The sequence below is a fragment of the Frankliniella occidentalis genome, unplaced genomic scaffold (genome assembly GCF_000697945.3).
Source record: "Frankliniella occidentalis isolate FOCC.00 unplaced genomic scaffold, Focc_3.1 Scaffold373, whole genome shotgun sequence".
NCBI classification, from domain to species: Eukaryota; Metazoa; Arthropoda; class Insecta; order Thysanoptera; family Thripidae; genus Frankliniella; species Frankliniella occidentalis.
This window is the reverse complement of record NW_026267496.1, coordinates 106,839-107,107: the sequence shown is the minus strand read 5'-3', so window position 1 is coordinate 107,107 and position 269 is coordinate 106,839.

The following is a 269-nucleotide window of genomic DNA, read 5'->3' as shown; positions in this document are numbered from 1 at the left end:
GGGGGGGAGGGGTAGCCCCGTCTCCGCTAATGAGCCTCCTGTCTTCATTACTTGCAAATGGCGCCCAGACCCGCAGACCCGCGAGCGTTGCTTGGGCGGCGAGGACTATACGCCCTGGTGCTCTGCTCCTGCTCTAAGCAGCCTGTCGCGGAGGGGCCACGAGAGGCGGCCGCCACCTTCACTCCCCTACCCCTCCCCTCTCCCTCTTCCCCCCACCCGGAGACCGCCGCCTTCCAGCCAGCTCTTACACCCGTCGAGGGGTCCGTCGG